Source organism: Vicugna pacos, unplaced genomic scaffold, assembly GCF_048564905.1.
Source record: "Vicugna pacos unplaced genomic scaffold, VicPac4 scaffold_20, whole genome shotgun sequence".
NCBI classification, from domain to species: Eukaryota; Metazoa; Chordata; class Mammalia; order Artiodactyla; family Camelidae; genus Vicugna; species Vicugna pacos.
This window is the reverse complement of record NW_027328741.1, coordinates 18088337-18106573: the sequence shown is the minus strand read 5'-3', so window position 1 is coordinate 18106573 and position 18237 is coordinate 18088337. Positions and strand designations below refer to the sequence as shown.

The 18237-nt window shown below is 32.2% G+C and overlaps 1 long non-coding RNA gene across 1 annotated transcript in view; it reads left to right on the top strand.

Annotated features, from left to right (window-relative positions):
• Positions 1-17740, top strand: part of LOC140693825 (uncharacterized) — a 36639-nt gene extending 18899 nt beyond the window's left edge. Inside the window, exon 4 of the long non-coding RNA XR_012069526.1 lies at positions 17421-17740. This is a non-coding gene — a long non-coding RNA (uncharacterized lncRNA). The remainder of the gene's footprint in view (positions 1-17420) is intronic.
• The last annotated feature ends 497 nt before the right edge of the window (positions 17741-18237 follow it).

Genomic DNA, 18237 nt, shown 5'->3' with positions numbered 1-18237 from the left:
TGAAAGTTCTACTCTAAAAAGAAAAGCAGCAGGATGCTACAGAAATGTGAAACTCACAGCTGGAAAAGAGATAACTCATAAGCTACTAATAAAATAAACACAAAATTTTAAAACAAGACATAGAAATCATTGAGAGTGGGAGAGGAAGGCAGGAAAATAGAGAATTTTTCTGGGGGTCTTTCATTTTAAAATATTTTGTTCTTGGCAGGATGGTTTTGAGATCATGTTACTATCAGTTTAATAAAATCAGTTATAGTAATGGTCTAATAGACTGTATAAAAGGGCAAAAACAAGACAAAAACATATTCAGGGAGTCACTAAAACTAAATAAAATTCATGATAATACAAAGGAAAATGACCAAACCAGAAAAGGAAGATTAAACGAACAAAGAGGAAACAACAAATCAACTGGAAAGATAAGGTCAAAATGGCAATAAACACAAACATATCATCGATTATTATAAATGTTAATGGACTAAATGCTCCAGTCAATGTCATTGAGTTGCAGGCTGGATAATAAAGCAAGAACCTTCAATATGCTGCATACAAGGGACCCACTTCAGCGAGAAGGGAACATATGGATTGAGAGTGAAAGGATGGATAAGGGTATTCCATACAAATGGAAAAGCCAAAAAGCAGGTGTTGCAGTACTGAATTCAGACAAAACATTCTAAAACAAAGGTCATAAAGAAAGATAAAGAAGGACATTTTATAATAATTGATGGAGTGATACAAGATGAGGCTAGCACACTCGTTAATACATAGGCAACAAATAGAAGACTACCTAAGTACATGAAATAATTAATGACAGATATAAAGGGGGATAGTGATGGGATTCTAATTATTGTTGGAGATTTCAACACTGCATTAACATCACTGGACAGATCATCGAGATCAAAAATAACTTAAGCAACAATGAAGTTAAATGATACAATAGAAATATTACACTTGGTGGATATTTTCAGAGCATTGTACCCCCCACAAAATAGTACAAACATTCTTTTCAAGTGCACGTGGAACTTTTCCATGATTCATCATATACTTGGGCATAAAAGAAACCTCAGCAACTTTAAGAAGATAGAAATTACCTCAAGCATCTTTACTGACCAGAATGCCATGAAGCTAGAAATCAACAACAGAGAAACAAAGGAGAACAAAAGGAAAACATGGGGATTAAACAATATGTTATTAAAAAATTATGGGTCAAAAAAGAAATCAAAGCTGAAATGAAAATTTACCATGGGACAAAAGAAAATGAAAGCAAAACCACACAAAATTTATGGGACACAGCAAAAGTAGTGTTGAGAGGGGAGTTTATAGCAATAAAGACCTCAGAAATGAAGAACAACCACAAATAAACAATTTAACCTATCAGGAGAATGAACTAGAAAAAGAAGAAAAAAATACCCAAAGGCAGCAGAAGGAAGGAAATCATAAATATTGGGGAGGAAATAAATAAAATAGAGTTTAAAATGACCAAATAAAAAATTCAACCAATCCAAAGGCTGGTTTGTCTAAAAAGTAAGTAAAAAGGACAAACCTCAGGCCAAACTCAAAAACAAGAAAAGAGAGACAGCACAAATTGCCAAAATATGAAAGGAGAATGTAGAATTTACAACTAATAAAATAGAAATACAGAATATCATATGAGAATATTATGAAAAGTATATTGAACCAAACTTTATAACCTAGAGGAGATGGACAAGTTTCTGGAAACATACTGTGCACCAAGACTGAATCAAGAAGAAACTGACCCCTTGAACAAGCAGAGCACTAGAAATGAAATCAAAATAGCAATATAAAACCTCCCTACAAATAACAGTCCAGGACCGGACGGCTTCACTACGGAATTCTACCAAACATGCATAGAAGAACTCATACCTGTCCTTCTCAAACTCTTCCAGAAAATTGAAAAAGAAGGAATACTCCCAAAGTCATTCTATGAAGCCACAATCACCCTGATACCACAACCAGGCAAACACAATACCAAACAAGACAATTATTAGCCAATATCACTGATGAATACAGACACCAATATCCTCACCAAAATAGTAGCGAAAAGAACCCAAAAACACAGAAAAAATTATACATTATGACCAAGTGGGGATCATGCCAGGGACACAAGGGTGGTCCAAAATAGGCAAATTAATCAATGTAATACAGCACGTCAACAAGAGAAAGGACCAAAACCGCATGATCATCTCAATAGATGCAGGAAAAGCATTTGATAAAATTCAACACACACTTATGATAAAAAATCTCACCAAATTGGGCATAGAGGCAACATATCTCTGCATCATAAAAGCTATAGATTACAAACCTACAGCCAGCATTGTACTGAATGGTGAGAAAGTCAAAATCTTCACACTAAAATCTAGGACAGTAAAAGGATGCACACTATCACCATTCTGACTCAAATAGTCTGGGAAGACCTAGCCACAGTAATCAAACAAGAGAAAGAGTTAAAATGATTGCAAATTTGAAAGTAAGTGGTAAAAGTCTCACTATATGCAGAAAATATGTTACTATATATAGAAAACCGTACAAGATCCAGGCAAAAACTACTACAGCTGATCGAAGAATTCAGCAATGTAGCAGGTTACAAGATTAAGTTTCAAAAATCAGTGGCATTTCTTAACGCTAATGATTCAGATAATACTACAGAACTACAGTCAACATGACAGCATTGTATTGGTAGGAAATGATACATACAGTCCAACGGAACAGAATTGAGAGCCAGAAATAATCCCACAAACTTTTGGTCAATTAATCTTTGACAAAGGAGACAAGAAAATACAATGGAAGAGAGACAATCCCTTCAGCAACTGATGTTGGGAAAACTGGACAGCAGCATGTAAATCAATGAACGTAGAACACTCCCAATGAAGCTAGAACACCATACACAAAAATAAACTCAAAATGGATCAAAGACTTATACATAAGACAAGATACAATAAACTTCCTATTGGAAAATATAGGCAAAACAGTATCTGACATACGTCTCATAAATTTTCTTCTAGAAAAAATAAAAGCAAGGATAAACAAATGAGACCTAATGAAACTTACAAGCTTCTGCACAGCAAAGAAACTGGAAGTAAAACAAAAATACAAATTAAGGAATGGGAAAATATCTGAACATGAAACCGACAAAGGCTTGATCTCCAGAGTATATAAGCAGCACATCCAACTGAATAAGAAAACATAAATCACCCAATGCAAAAATTGGCAGAAGACCTAAACAAGCAATTTTCCAAGGAAGACATACAAATGATCAAAAGACACATCAGAAAATGCTCAATATCACTGATTATCAGAGAAATACAAATCAAAACTACAAAGAGGTATCACCTCACACCAATCAGAATGGCCATCATTCTTAAATCACAATGACAAATGCTGGAGTTTCTGTGGAGAATAGGGAATCTTCCTTCACTGCTGGTGGCAATGCAGATTGGTGCAGCCACTGTGGAAAACAGGATGAAGATTCCTCAAAAACCTAGGAATAGGCTTACCATATGACCCAGGAAACCTACTCCTGGCCATAAATCATGAAGGAACCCTAGTTCTGGATGACACCTGTACCCCAATATTTATAGCCAGCACTATTTACAATAGCCAAGACATAGAAACAGCCTAAATATCCATCGACAGTTGACTAGATAAAGAAGAGGTGGTATATTTATACAATGGAATACTGGTCAGCCATATAAAGTGAAAACATTACGCCATTTTCAGCAACATGGATGGTCCAGGAGAAAATCAGTCTAAGTGAAGTAAGCCAGAAAGAGAAAGTAATATACCATATGATATGGCTCATCAGTGGAATCAAAAAAACAAACAAAACAAAACAAAAAAAGCACAAATACAGAACAGAAATAGACATGCAGACGTAGAATACAAGCTTTTGTTAGCCAAGGGGGCGGGGTGTGGGAAGGGATAGACTAGGAGGTCTAAATTTTATAATAGATAAACAGGATTGTACTTTATAGCACAGGGAAATATATAAAAGTTCTTATGGAAGCCCACAGTGGAAAAAATGGGACAAAAAATGTATTTTTGTTCATTGCAACTGCAAAACTGTGCTCTACACTGGGATTGGAGACAATTTTGTAAAATGACAGTAAATCGATGAAAATTTAAAAAAATTAAAAAAAAATGATCCTAAATATTACAGGTGTAAATATACATTAGAGACAAAAAGAAAACTATGCAAAAGAGCAGTAAAACCAAAGATTATTTTTGTTTTTTTTAAGATAAGCAAAATAAAAAAAACCTCTAGGTAGGTGCATCATGAAGAATAAAGAGATACCCCAAAGAAATTAAGTAAGGAATAAAAGAAGAGAAATAACAATTGTTACCTCAGATATACAAAAAAGGGATCATTTTGTCAACACTTACATTCGAATAATCTTGACAACTTTGAAGAAATAGACAAATGTCTAGAAAGAGACAGAAATAAGGAGAAACAAATAATTTGAACAAACTATTTTCTAGAAGAAAGTATCTGCATTTAAAAAATCGTTAAATAGAAGTGCAGATTTAAACAAATTGTGTGGAGAACAAAAATATAAAGCATAACTTATACTCTTCAAATTATTCAAAAATAGTGAAGATGTGGGAAACTCCCAAATTAATCCTATGAAGAATTTATCACCCTGATAGCAAAGCCAACAAACAAACTACAGGCAAAGGGAACTTCAAGCCAATAAATTTGACAGATTTTGATGCAAAAATTCTACAAAATATTATTAGCAAACTAAATCCAGCAATGCCAAAAATCAATCATACACCATGATCAACTTGGACTCATGGCAGGGTCACAAGAGAGGTTCAACATGCACAAATCAATCAGTTTGATACACCACGCTAACAAAAGGAAAAGAGAAAATGATGTGGTCATCTCAAAAAATACATAAAAAGTATTTCAGAAAATTGAACATTTTATTCATTAAAACAGCAACAACAACAACAATAGGAACAACAACAGAAGCCTCTTACCAAAGTAGGATTCAGGAAACATATCTCAACATAACTAAAGTCATTACTTACAAACCCACAGACAATATAGTATACAAAAGTGAATAACTGAAAGCCAAATTAAGGAATAAGACAAGGATGCCCAATCTCACCATTTCTATTATACACAGTATGGGAAGTCCAAGTAACAGCAATAGGACAAGAAAAAAAGTTATTCAAGTTGAATTGAATGCAGTAAAACTGTTATTATTTTAGATGACATGATAATCTATATAGAGATCCCTAAAGATTCTCCACACCAGAACAACTAAAGCTAATAAAGACATTTAGCAAAGTAGCATGATTCATGATTAATATAAAAAACTGTCACATTTCTTTACACTAACAATAAAATATTCCATTATTTTAAAAAATCCATATGAAATCAGGTCAAAACATGAAAAACCTCAGGAAAATCCAACATAATAAAATCTATAGGACACTTATAAAGAAATTTGAAGATGATGCAAAGAAATGGAAAGAAATCTCAAGGTCTTCGTTTAGAGGAATTAATATTGTTAAAATATACATACTACAAAATATGTCTACAGATACAAATTGATTCAGATCGAACTACATGATATTTTCCACAGAACTAAAAACAGTCCTATGATTTGAATGGATCTTAAAAAGGACCAGAACTGCAAAAGAAACAATGAGGAAAAAGAACAAAGTTGGATTCATAACCCATAACCCTTCCAGATCTCAGACTATATTACAAAAATTCAGCAATCAAAACAGCACAATACTGGAAAAGAAACAAACATCTATATCACTGGAAAAGAACACAGATGCAGGAATAAAACATCACAACTATGGTCAACTAAAATATGACAAAGGAAACAAAAATATACAATGCCTTAAAGACAGTCTCCAGCAAGTGATGTTGAGAAAGCTAGACAGCCACATGAAAATCAATGAAATGAGAACAATCCCTCACACTGTACAAGAATAAATTAAAAATGTTTTAAATATATGAATCTAATGTGTGACACAATAAAACTTCTGGAATCAAACATAGGTTAAACAAAACAAAAATTGTAGCAAAATTTACATATGTCACACTCCCAAGCTGAAAACAATAAAGTTAAAATAAACAAGTAGGTCCTAATTAAACTTAAAACTTCTACACAGAAAAATAAACAGAATCAATAGATGAGCTTCCAAATGGGAGAAAACATTAGGAAACATTGCAATCAACAAGAGGCTAATTTCTAAAATACACAGAATGTTCATGCAACACCGTTTTGAAAATCTACAAACAACTCAGCCAGAAAATGAGCAGAAGACAATTCTCAAAAAGAGACACACAGATGACAAACAGGAATATAAAAACGTGCTCACAATGCAAATCATTATACAAAGACAAGACAAAAATAAAATAATGTTTTACCTCACACTAGCGAGAAGGGCTGTCATTAAAATGTCTACAAATAATAAAGACTGGGGAAGGTTGTGGAGAAACAGGGACTCTCCAATGCTGTTGGTGGGAAATAAAATTGGTGAAACAACTTTGGAAACAGTATGGAAGTTCCTTTGAATAATAAAAATAGACCTATCATATGACACAGCAATCCCATTCATGGGCACATAAAGCATAAAACATGAAATTAAAGAATCCTAGGGTAAAACATAAGAAGTACACTCTGATATTGGACTTAATTTGATTCTGCATATGCCTCCTCTGTCAAGGAAAGCAGAAATAAAACTAACAAAATATGATTGTGTCACACTAAACAGATTTACACTGCAGAAGAAATGATCAATAAAATTAACAGTCAACCAACACAATGGTAGAATATATTTTTAAGTGATAATTTACAATCAAGTGTTAATATCCAAAATATATGGCAAACTCTTACCCCAAAACAACATAAAAAAGAGCAAACAATCCAATTTAAAAAAAGTCCATAGGAACTAAATAGATAGATCTGAATCAATTTTCTGTAGAAAACATAGAGTAGGCTTTATGACACATAAAAATGTGTTCAGAGTTACAAATTATTAGGAAAGTCATAAACCTAATATGAGACAAGACCTCACACTTTTCAGAAGGCTCTCATCAAAAAGAAAACAAATAGATGTTGGTGAGATTGTGGAGAAAAAGGAACAGCGTGTACACTGTTGATAGGAATGCAAAGTATTGATTCCATTGCATATATACATCAAATTTTCTTCATCCAGTTTTCTGTCAAGGGATGTTGGGTTTGTAGGCCCCTGTCTGAAGGCTCTAGAAAATAAGCCCTTGGGCTGAACTGATAAACAAGCTGTGAGGAATGTCACGTATCCAGGCTGGATAAGTAATGGCCTACTCAATGTATCCAGTATGGAAAGCTGGATAGCCTATGCTGGGTAAGATCGTCAGAGGAGGACAACCTAAGACAGGCAAAGCCGGCTGGATAAGAGATGGCCTACTTAATGAAGATCCGTGGTGAACTTTAAAACAATTCTTGATCATTTAACATCCTGCGCTTACTGCAGGAGCATGGGAACATAAATAGCTTAAGATTATTAACATTGTTATAACCTAGATTATATGTGTGGCATTGTGCATGTCCTATATAAACCCTTCTTCTAAGAATCAAAAAACAGAGAACTGCTTCACTTCTATCCACACAGTGTTTGTGTGTAAATTATATCGTGCCACTGACAGGGTTAATTTAATTTGTTGTGAGTATCTTAAAAGGATGTTGTATTATATACAATGCTCTTTCCGCACTTATTGTGATGATTGTGTGAGTTTTATTTCTCATTCAATTAGTGTGGCATGTCATCTTTATCGATTTGAATATTTTGAAGTATCCTTAAACCCAGGGATATATACCTTTACTCATGTATGTTTATGATACATTAAATGTGTTGTTGAATTCATTTTGCTTGTGTTTTGTTGAGAATTTTGGCACATATGTACATCAGGGATAATATTCTATTTATTGCATATAATGTCCTTTCTAGTTTTGTTAAGCAAATAAAGCTCGCATCATAAAATATGTTTGGAACCTTTCACCCCCTTCAAACTCTTGGAAGATTTGGGGAAGAATTGGTGAAAAATTGTCTTCAAATGTATGACAGAATTCACCAGTAAAGTCGTTTTGTAAATTTTTTCTGGCTTTGGAAGTTAGAATTATTGACTTACTCAAACACATTTTTGCTCTATTATCTTTCTAATTACTTCTTGATTCAGTATTGGAAGACATATGTTTCTGGGTATTTGTCTTTAGTTCTAGGTCATTCAAATCATTGGCTAGTGGTAATTTCTTATGATGCTTTGCATCTCTACAACATCAGTGGTAATATCTTATCTTTTATTTCTAATTTTATTTGAGTCTGTATTTTATTAGCCAACCTAAACATTTGTCCAGTTTATGTTTAAAAGAAACAGACTTAGGTATATTTTTTTCTAGCTTTCCAATTGCATCTCTTGTTATTTGCCATACTCTCATTCATTCAATTTTCTTTTTATTCTTTCTGATTTCTCCTAAATCCATAAGGTGTAAAGTTAAGTAGTGTGAATCTTTGTATTTGATTTATTATTAAATATTTTTTATTTAGTTATTATTTATTTATTTATTTATTTATTTATTTATTTATTTATTTACATGTTTATTCATTTACTTATCATTGAATTATTGCCATTTACAATGTGTCAATCTGTGGTATATAGCACAGTGTCCCCCTACATGCATATATTTATGTGCCTATTAAACATTACTTCACAATATTTAACTTACTGCCCTGTGTCATAAAGAGAAATTTTGAAAAAATTTACTTTTATATATAGAGGAAAAAATTTATGAATCTACAGCTCCCAAATATATCCTCTCACAGCCCCTTTCCGTTGTAATCATATAATTGCTTAGTAGATCTGTGAGTTTCTTTCAATTTTGTAGATGAAATCATAGTGTTCTCATCCAAATTTTTTTTAAGGTTCCCCATATGTCATGTCATGTATTATTTTTCTTTATTTTTCTGGCTTACTTCAATTAGATGACACTTTTTGGGGACATCCATTTTGCTGCATATGTCATTGTTTTATCATTTTTTATTGCAGAAATGTATTCCATTGTGTAAATACGGGATAACTTCTGAATACTGTTATCTGTTGTTGGACAATTAGGTTGCTTCCATGTCGTGGCTGTTGTATATAGCACTGCAAAGAACATTGGGGTACAGGTGTCTTTTTGAATTTGGGTTCACTTTGGTTTATACCCAGAAGTGTGATTGCTGGATCGTATGTTAAGCCTATTTTTATTCTTTTGAGGAATCCCCACCCTGGTTTTCGCAATGACTGCACCAAACTACATTCTTTCCAACAGTGAAAGAGGGTCATCTTTCTCCACAGATACCCCAGGATTTAATGTTTGTGGAATTTTGAATGATGACCATTGTGACTATTGTGAGGTGATACTTCATTAGAGTTTCGAATTGCCCTTCTCTGATAATGATAGTGAGCAATTTTTTTTTCATATATCTATGTGGCATTTGTATGTCTCTATTGGAGAATTGCTTGTTCAGGGCTTCTGCCCATTTTCAATTTGGGTTTCTTGTTTTTATTAAGTATTATTATTAGTTTGTATGAACTCTTTATATTTTGGAAATTAAGCCTTTGTCAGTTGCACAATTCTACATATTTTCTTTAATACTGCAGGTTGTCATTTTGCTTTGTTTATGGTTCCCTTTGCTGTGCAAAAGCTTATAAGTTTTATTAGGTCCCATTTATTAATTTTATTCTTACATTCATTACCTGGGTAGTCTGTTCTAAGAGATCATTCCTGAGATTTATTTCAAAGTGTTTTGCCAATATTTTCTTCTAGGAGATTTACTGTGTCTTGCCTTACATTTAAGTCTTCAAGCCATTTTGAGTTTATTCTTGTGTATGGAGTGAAGGAGTGTTCTAACTCCATTGCTCTGCATGCTGCTATCCAGATTCCCAAAACCAGTTGGTGAAGAGACGGTCTTTTCTCTGTCATATTCCTGGCTACTCTGTCAAAGATTAATAGAACGTAGGCCTGTAAATTTATTCCTAGGCCTTCTATTCTGTTCTTTTGGTCCATATGCCTCTTTCTGTATGAATATCTTGTCATTTTGTTCATTGTGGCTCTGCAATAGTGTATGGAGAACAGGTAGTTTATTCCTCCAGCCTCTTTCTTTTTCATTAATATTGCTTTGGAAATTATGGATCTTTTATGACTCTATGTAAATCTTAGAATCAGTTGTTTCAGTCCCAAAAAGAAAATTTTGGCATAATTTGATAGGAAATCACATTAAGTCTGTGGATTGCCTTGGGCAATATGACCATTTTAACAATTTTGTTTCTTCCATTACGAGACCATTGGGCATCTTTCCTATTCTTCATTCTTTTTTGATTTCCTCAATCAATGTTTTCTAGTTCTCCATGTATATTTCATCACCTCCTTGGTCAGAATTTTTCTTAAGCATTTTTTTGCTTTGGGTGCAGTTATAAAAGCGGTTGTCTCTATAATTTGTTTTCCTGTTGATTCAATGGTAGTGTAAAGAAATGTAATTGGTTTTTTTACATTGCTCTGGGTACCATGCCCAGTTCCTTTTTCAGCCTAAGTAATATTTTGTGAAGCTTTTACAGTTTTCTATATATAGTGTCATGTCTTCCTATCATGACAATTTTACCTCTTCTATTCCAGTCTGAATCCTTTTATATATTTTCCTTGCCTGATCATTGTGGCTAGGAATTCCAAGACTATATTGTATTGAAATTGTGAGAATGGGCAACCTTGTCTTGTCTCAGGTTTTTGTGGGAAGGGTTTCAGTTTTTCACCATTGAGTATTTTGCTGGCTATATGTTTGTCATAAATAGCTTTCATTATGTTGAGATATGGTCCCTCTATGCACACTGTTACAAGAACTTTTACTGCAAATAGGTGTTAATTTTTCTCAAATGTTATTTCTGCATATACTGAGATGATCATGTGTTATTTTGTCCTCTCAGTTATTGATATGGTGTATTACAATTGATTTATTTGCATAAGTTAATCCATCCTTGTTTTCCTGGAATGAAGTAACATTACCATGGTGCATAATCTTTTTTTACATGCTGTTGGATTCTGTTTGTTAATACTTTCTTAAGGACATTTACATCTATATTTATCAATGATACTGGACTATAGTTTTCTCTTGGGGTAGTGTCTTTGTCTGGTTTTTGTATCAGGTTGATGTTGGCCTCACAGTGTGAGTTTGGGTGTACTCTTTCCATATCAATCTTTTGGAAGAGTTTGAGGAGGACTGGTATGTATTTTTCTCTGTATGTTTGGTATAATTCCCCAGTGAAGCTAGTTGGGTTTCAATTTTGTTTGCAGATATTTTTTATTTTATTGATAATTCTATTCAATTTCTGGTGATCTGACTGTTCAAATGGTTAATTTCTTCTTGATGCAATATTGGTGGGCTGAATGTTTTCAAAAACTTCTCCATTTATTCCTGGTTATCCATTTTGTTTCCATACTGTTGCTCATGTTATTCACTTATGATAATATGCAAATTTGTTGTACTCTTTTTAGTTTCTCCATTTTCATTTCTTATATTATTTGTGTTCTCTCTCTTTTCTTGTTGGTGAGCCTGTCCAGAGTTTTGTCAATTATGTTTACTATTTCAAACAAGACTTTGATTGTTTTTTTTCTATTTTTTAATGTGTATTTCAATTCTTTCTTCCTTGATCATTCTTATTTCTCTCTTTCTGCTGAGTTTTGGTTTTGTTTGCTCTTCTTTTCATGATTAGTGTACATAGAACCTTTGATTAGTTATTTGAAATTGCTCTTCTACTTTGAGGAGTGTTGTCACAATAAACTTACCTCTTAAGCCTGCTTTAAATGTATTCAATAGATTTTGTGTAGTATTTTGACATATTTCTGAAGATATTTTTTAATTTATTCTTTTACATCTTCACCTCCCCTACTTGTTATAGTACCATGGTGTTTAATTTTCATGCTGTCATTTTTTCACAATGTTTTTCTGTGAAGGATTACTATTTTCATAGTATTATACTCAGAAAAGTTGCTTCAAATTAGTTTTATTTTCTTAAATTTGTTGAGGCTTCTTCTGTGCCTGAGGACATAATCTTTTCTAGAAAATATTCCAGGTGAACTGGAAAAGAATGTATATTCTGTTTTGGGGAAGAGTACTGTTTTGAAAATATCACCAACTCTAATTATTTTATCGTATCTTTTTGTATCTTTCTTCTCTTAATAATTTTCTGCCTGAAACACCAGTCTAGTGATGGTAAAGGGGAGATATAGTCTCCGAATGTGATTGTGTTCCCATCCATTTCTCCCTTTTCATCTATTAGTATTTGCTATATGTATTTAGGTGCTCCTATATTGAGTACATATATATTAATGAGTTTAATACCCTCATTTTTTATTGCTCCTTTAATCATTATTTCATGTCCTTGTTTATCTTTCTCTATGACCTTTCTTGTAAAGTCTATTTTGTGTGAAGTCAGTACTGCTAGTCCTGCTTTCTTGTCATGTCCAGTTGCATGCAATATATTTTCCATCTTCTGAGTTTCAATTAATTTGTGTTCCTCTTACAAATGTGGGACTCTTTTATGCTTCATAATGTAGGGTCTCATTATATTATCCCATCTGACAATATATATCTTTTGATTGAAGCACTAAGTCCATTAACATTTATGATAATTATTGATAGACTGGTGTTTATTTCCATTTTGAACTTCATTTTCCAGTTGATTTGGTATTTCCTTTTTGTTCATTTCATTTTCTTTCTGTTGCTTGATAAGTTTTCTTTTATTATCTTGGTTTCTTTTTGGCTTTGTTACTTCATTGTAAGTTTTGACTTATGGCCACCCTGTCTTGTATGTATATTGACACATTACTATATCTTTTTCTTTTAACTGATAAGAATAGAAATTCTAACCCCTCCTATAGAGAACAGAAACAAGAAGAAAATACTCTGTATTGTCCTGTTTCACTCACTGACTCTTAAAATTTTTGATGTACTGTACTGCAACATCATGTTTATTCTATTGTAAGACATTGTAGCTATTGCCTTTCTAATTATGCCTTTCTCCTTTCTATAGAATCCTGCTTCTTTTTTTTTAGAGTCGATTTACATTATTTCTTTTTCTGTTGCTAAATTCTTTTAGTACTTGCTTTAGTGGAAGTTATTTATCTCTCCTTCTATTCTAAAGAATAGCCTTGCTTGATAAATTATCTTAGATTACAGCTTTCTTTCCTTCAGAACTTTGAATATGTCATGCCACTGTCTTCTGACTGTTGTATTTGTGTAGGAAACATGTTTACAAATATAATATATATAATTACATATATATGAATAGAATACATAGAAATGAAGTTAGGAAATAAGGAGAAAACCCATACGTTAAATAATAGAAAACATTGATGAAGGAAATTAAAACTGATCCAAAGAAATGAAAATTTCTCTTATGTTAATGATGTGATACAATGTGGTTGAAACAAACATACTACACAAAGCAATCTACATTTAGTGTGTTTCATGTCAAAGTAACCATGAGATTTTTCCATTTAATAGAACAGGTAATTTCAAAATCTTTATGTAACCACATAGACCATGAGTTGCAAAAATAATCTTGAAAAAGTGTATTAAATCTAATAGTGTATAGTTCTCTGAAGTTAAACAGTCCAACAAAGCTTTAGTAATTTAAACAACATGAAACTAGCTCAAAAACAGACACCAATCAATAGAAGAGGATAGAGCAACCAGATATAATCCCTCACACCTATGATCAATTAACCCATGAAAAAGGAAGCAAGAGTATAAAATGAAAATAGACATTCTCCTCAATAATTAGTGCAAGGGAGATTGAACATATAAAAGATTGATTAGAATAGATCCTCACATTGTTTACAATCCATAAGCAGAGAATATCTTTCTATTTATTTGGTTTACTTTTATTTCTTGCACCTGTAATTTATAGATCTATATTTAGATCTTTTATTTCACTTATCAAATGTATTCCTAGTTTATTCTTTTTGGTATAAATATATACACAATTGTTATCCTAATTTCTCTTGCTGATAATTTGTTCTTAATATATAAAAATGCAACGGATATTTGTATATTGATTTTGTATTCTGCAAGTTTATTAAGTTTGTTCATTATTTCTAACAGTCACTGGAGGAGTCTATGGAGTTTTCTATCTATGCATAATTATGCCATTTCTAAAAATTTTACTGCTTTTTTACAAGTTATATGCCTTTTATATTTTTTTCTTGACTAGTTGTTCTGGCTAGGTCTTCAAATAGTGTAATTTAGTACTTGTGAGAATGGGCTACCTTTTCTTATTAGTGGACCAGAGGAAAAGTTTCCTGTATGTTAACATTGAACTTGATGTTAGTCATGGGCTTTTCATATATGACTTTTATTATGTTTAGTTGAAATGTATTAAAAGTGAATTTGTTAAGAATATTTTTATAAAATGTAAAGATCAGATCGGTCAATAAATTTCCTACAATTTTTGAGATTGATGTTTTTGAATTCTCTGCTATTTAAGGGATTGTATCACATATATTGATTTGAATTTGATAAGTAATATTTATGAATCAGGACTAAATCCCTCTAAACTATAGTTTATAATACTTGTAATATGTAATGAATTCAGGTTGCTAGTGTTTATTTAGAATGGAATGTTCACATACTGAAAGAAAAATTTACATTACAGCTTGAGTTTACATTTATTTATTTAAAAAATTTATCCCTCATTTTGAATTTGGCTTATGTTTAATGGAATTTATTTTTAAATAAAGAATATAATTTTGGTAGAACTGGATTTACTACAGTTTACTGATACAGAACATAGCTATTATTTACATTTAGTGAACAAAACACTTGCCTTAAAATGCCGTATTTTACTAACAATGTCAACTGTTTCAGGACTGAGATACATATTCCTTCCAAAAATGCATTACCTGGCCTTTTCCACCCCAAATCACATATAGTGTTATTTCTTTGTTTTTTGATTGTTTGTTTGTTTGACCCTTAATGGAGACACTGCTTATTGAACCCAGGATCTTGTGCATAATTGTACTTATCAACATCATTTTGGAACACTTAACAGAAGACACAAGTGAATGGATTATAAAGATATAAAGAAAATTTATTGCTTCTAGGGAATGAAAAACCTCTGATTGAAAGAATGGCAAAAATAAACATTTGTAAATATACAATAAGATTTTCTCTTATGTAATTTTAGAGTAGATTATTAAATTAAATTTGTTTTACTTATAGAAATGAATTACAATTTAAAACAAAAATTCCGCCTTATGGGATTTCTTAATTTGATGCATTATTTTATCTTATTTTATTTCATAATTATTAAACATTTATTTATATACAAAACAAATAAACTGACATTTAATCTGCTCATGTTTTGAATATTGAATTACTTCTTATATAGTACACAGATAAATACGTATTTCAATTTCCTAATCAAATTATGTTTCACTTTAATTACAAATGATATAGAAATAGATATATATTCTCTGTACATGTTTTACACGAATTTCACTTTAAATTCCAAAACTTTAAAATTATTCTATATATTTTGTGCAATATTTATACTCTGTTCACAAATCTGGTATAAATTTTAATACAAAAGGATGGAGATTGGTTTTATTTCATAGACCCCAAAATTAAATTATTTAAAAAGATTTTGTTGGGATAATATTTGCAAATCACACTTTAAAAATAAGGATCATATATGTTTCATTTTAACTGGATGAATGACAAGTAAACACTGGCTGAATGTTACACTTGAGTTGCTAGGATACCAGTCGTTTTGTGATGTCACAGCTACTCAGGTTGAGAACCATTTTGAAGGCCTAGCAGTTTATCTGTGCAGGCCTGCCAAAGCAGCATATGAAACTGCAGTTGTCAAAATCATGCAGATTAGAAAAGGAGCTGTAGAAAAAGTTATTTGAGATGGCACATGTTTCTTCAGAAATTCAAGATGTGTCTCATAAAGATGGACCAAGTGGCTCAGGAAACTCCAGTAGATCTCTATTGTGTGATCAAACATTCTCTGGGGATTTGGACATGAGTTTTATGATTGAAGAAAATGCTTTCAGACTTTGTCTGAAGAATCCTTGATAAAAACACCATGTTACACATATTGTGTCTCTGAACCAGAAGAAGATAATGATTTTCGTTCTCTGACATTTCCAAGAAAACTCTGGAAAATAGATTGGAGTGACCAATTTAAATCCATCTGGTGGGGTGATCATGGGGTCTTCCGTAGTGATTGATGAAGATGTCTTGAAGAAGGAAGTTTTGGAAAGAAAGGCCCCTTTCAGAATATTTGAAACTGGAAGCATGAAAAGTTTACTTAGACAGCTTAACTTTTATGGGTTTAGGAAAGTGAGGCAGAATTTTCAAATGTGTGCTTGTCTAGCTGACTTTCCAGCAGAAGAAAAAGAAGTGTCTGTATTAAGAAAGATATAAAAAATTTTAGTTACCACTTGGTAACTTATATATAAAATTTTATTTTGCACATCAATCAATGGTAATATAAAAGTAAAGCAAGATTTTGAAAATTGTATTAAACTATTAAGTCTAAAATTCTTTATTTATTCTAAAAAATGAGGACAGTGACTTAAGTATTCAAGATTATGAGAAACTTTGCTTACAACTATGAATCATTCCAGAAATCCATATAAAGGTAATAAAGCTGCTTTTCAAAAGTGTCATTCACCGTTACCGCAAATGCTAACATTTAAATTTGATGACTATAATATTTAAATGTGTATTTTCCAAATAAGGAACTTCAAAATATTGTTAGCAATGTTCATATTTTGATGATATTATCCTTACATAGTAAACGTGGAATCAGGTTTTATACTTTAGGCTTATTGTAGTCTTGTATTTTGGTATAAATATTACTAAAATGTTTCTCCTTTGGTTGTAGCTGCACTTTTATCATAATCCAAATTTTAAACGAGGCTGTCCCCAGCTTTTAGTGAGAATAAAAAGAAGAGTTGGGATTAAAAATGCCTCTCTGGTGTCTTCATTGGCTGAAGACTTCAAAGAGCAGCACTTTAAAGCAGGGTATAATGTGGATAATAATAATTCTGGATTTGTGGCTGACACTATTGGAGAAAGTCCATGATTACCTTCTGCAAATTTCTAAAAAGAAAGCCCTCTACTAGCCACATAATTGGTGATACAACTACCCCGATCAGAGGTGATTTTTCTCCTCCATCATCAATGTCAGACCACCAAAACAAATTGCAGTGGGTCAACGAGCTATTCTAAATAAGTTGACCACTCTCCACTGGCACTCTCAAAGCAGTTACAATGAAACAAATGGCCGTGTTGTGAACTCCATTTAAACTACAACTTCTATTTCTCAGTAGAGTATCTTATCTCCCATACAGGGCAATTATTATGGACTGATGCTGGAGCCTTCTACTTTTCCAAATACATATCACAACATATCTGCAAATGAAGGTCGTTTTCCTAAACTTCAACCAGGGTGCAACCCACGCTTTCCAGTGCCAGTGATAGCTGATACATCAGCTAACTCTCTTTCAAGGCCAACTCATCAGCCATCTTCAGTTTATGAATGTCATCCTAATTACAACTGATCTACCAGAGAACTACCAGATTATGTAGGAAACAAAAATTATAAATGATGTTGGCAAATGTCGACAACTATCTGCTATTTTCTTATTTGAACAATAAACATAGATGTGTACCTGTATTTTCCTTAATATTTCTTAATAGAGTTAAGATTTAAACAGGAGACTAACTTGCCATTTAAAAAAAAGAGATATTTGATTGATAAAATCTTTTGATGGAACAATATGGGAGTAAATTTAAATAATTTCTTGTAAGGAAGAAGAAAAAAATGGAAGAATTTGGAAAAATAATAAAACATGGAGAGAGGGAAAAGTAATAAGTGGTTTTTGGTTCTTCCTGGAAAGTATTAAATGTGTTAAGTTAGGATAGTTTGGAACAGGAGATACATGCAGGAACCACCCAGGGATCATGTTCTCTAATATGTCATCCCTGGAATCAAAAAGGTCACATGATGTAGTCTCAGATGGCACATTCAGCATGTGGTAGAATTTAAGTAGTAATTTATCTATGGTCTTCTTTGTGCTGTTCTCAAAGCATTCCAGTTGGTGCTTTCATTTCCTGCCCTCAACAGTCTACACTATATTTTCTAGTTAATAATTTATGTTGCTATTA